Raw genomic sequence first — 2,815 nt, 5'->3', positions numbered from 1 at the left:
AGGCTGCAAGCTTTGCGTTTAATGCACTTTAAATGCGATTGGGTCAGAGCTGGAAGAACTTTCGAATTTATTTAAATTTATTTTGGCAACGATACGCTTGAAGACTTAAGCTCCCTTGCTGGGATGCAAATAAAATATTTTTCCCGTGAAAAGCTAAAGATACACTCAACAAAATCGCTTTTTCGTCTCGTGATTTAAGTTGCCCTAAAAAACAAGGACAATTTTATTTCGTTTGTCGCCATTTTGATTAAATCAGGATCGATTTTTATGTATCTATACCCTTTCAGAGGTTGAAATATTTTCAGTCAAAAGTTTTCAACGCATTGAAACAGATGTAAAGTATATTTATTCTTGTCCAACTTCACTTGTCATTCGCTGTTTTTATTATAGTTGAATATAATTCGAGATTTTAAAATGAACCAATATTTTAAAATATAGGTTTTTCGTTAATAAAGCTTCACTTTTCACATTTTTGACTTGCCAAACATTTTTTTCTTAAATTAATCAAATGCATAAGGATTTGACAAAAAAATTGCTTATTGTTACAGTTTGGAAAAGTTTCATTACAAGATATCGCCATTTATTGAATAAAAAACTAATTTTTTTTGACAAACTCACAGAAAATTCGTTGTCATCTGTCAAATCCACATTGTTCCAAACAAAAGAGAGTAACGAAATTATTCTTTGTCAAGGACGTCCATCCGTAAGTTTTAAAATAAGGCAATCGCTAGAGAAATGGCTTTTCTTATATTACCAGAAATTACCCGCGCTTTTGACATTTGTACATTTGATGCAGCTAGTAGCCAGGAAATTGGGAGGCGTCTTGGATAAATTTGTATACCCTTGCAGAGGGTATTATAGTTTCAGTCAGAAGTTTGCAACGCAGTGAAGGAGACATTTCTGACCCCATATTCTTAATCAGCATGACTAGGAGAGTCGATCTAGCCATGTCCGTCTATCCGTGCAATTTAAATAAGTTATAACTTGCTGATTTTTAATTTAGTTTTAGTTCTTCGACATTTAGTAATTTAAATATTTCAGAATTACGGTTTAAATTTCAATAAAATCGGACGACGTTTGGCAACGACATTGATCACTCCAAATTTAAATTACAGATGACCAAACTCTTTTTAATTTCATAACAGTTTTGTAAAATCTAGAAGAGATAAAGCCAGATTTTTTACAAATAATGTAAGTTGGCGTCGGGTCACAGTAAATGCCGAAGACTTTTGAGATGATGCCATTGCTACCACCTCAAAAAAAAGGGAGGGCGCAAAAAAAACATTTTCTGAGTGTTTTCTAAAAACACAACAAAGGAAAAGCCCAACTGTCATCACAAAATGGGTACAGTGACGACAGCTGTGTCTCGAATTCGGGGTCGGACTAACTTGGGAAATTAGTTTAAATTGTGACTTTTTTTTTTTAAATCTTCAAAATATAAACCAAAGTTTTATTGTTTTTTTAGTCAATTGTCTTCTCTCCATTTTCAGCTGTTCAGCTCATAGCTTCGAGGTTACAGCTAAAAGCATTAGCATATAACCAAAATTAAAAAAAAAAATAAAACAAAAAGGAATACAATTTCTATAAAAATCAATTGTTTACTCTCTATTTTCAGCTGTTCAGCTTATAGCTTCGAAGTTACAGCTAAAAGCATTAGCATATAACCAAAAACTAAAAATTAAAAAAAAAAAAAGAAGACAATTTCTTAAAAAATTAATAACTAATATTTAAAAGATTTAAAGTTTTGGTTTTTATTATTTTTATTGCTCATTGAACTCAGTCCAAAGCCTGCATGGTCACTGCTTTCAACAAGATTTTGCAATCGGAAACAGTCCCAAAAAACTTTCAAACCGCTGTGTCCCATTTTTAAGAAAGGCAACCCGAAAGTTACATCCATCTACAGGGGAATCTCCTTTCATAACGTGTTAGCTAAAGTTTTCTCTGCACAATTGCTCGATCGGCTGAAAAACTGGGTAAGATACTGCGATATTCCAACTGAATTACAAGCCGGTTTTAGAAAAGGTTATTCAACAATTGACAAGATTTTCAGTGTCACTTGTAAAGCAAGGTCATACATTTACAGCGGAAAATAGTTGTGGTTATTTATGGGTTTTAAAGCTGCTTTTGGCTCCATATACAGAAGAACTCTGATGTACAAGCTCAGTACTATTGTAATATCAACCAAACTTTTAAACGTTTTTCACCTTGTACACGGACAACTTGGCAGCAGAGTGGGATTTAGAGCAATTATCCATGCGGTTTACCATTGAAGCTGGAGTTAAACAAGGATGTACACTAACCTCTTCTCTCTTTACCCTCTTTTTAAAAAATATTACTGATCATCAGCCTTGCGGGGGGCATCTCTCCCTATGATGTTGTTGAAAGCCTGTTAAGATTCTTCCTAAAAAGATTTTCGCCTACCCAGATTTACTCCGAATAGAATGTTATACTTTGAAACAGGCCTGTCGCCGCTGCAAATTTTTCAGCTGATATGCACTTCAGATATGTATATCCGAAAAGTTGTGAGCATGCCTGAGCATAGGCTGCCATGTTTCCAAGCCAATCATGTGCTGCAGGAACGAGAGCAGGAAATCGTAGTGCACATTATTGGATACTGTCCTATTCTAAGGGAGATCCGCCTTTTGTATTTTGGTGAGCCACAGCTGCAACGCGCTGGGCGGTCTTTGTTGTTCGTCTCTCTTCAACTACAACAGCAAGGAGCTCAAGTACAAAATTAACATTTTGATGGGTTCTTTTTAAATATTATAATGAATGTAACTTACATTTTCTTTAAATTTTATTGTTTGTTTTACAT

This window comes from Drosophila gunungcola, chromosome 3R, assembly GCF_025200985.1.
Source record: "Drosophila gunungcola strain Sukarami chromosome 3R, Dgunungcola_SK_2, whole genome shotgun sequence".
NCBI classification, from domain to species: Eukaryota; Metazoa; Arthropoda; class Insecta; order Diptera; family Drosophilidae; genus Drosophila; species Drosophila gunungcola.
Note: the sequence above shows the minus strand (reverse complement) of the source record.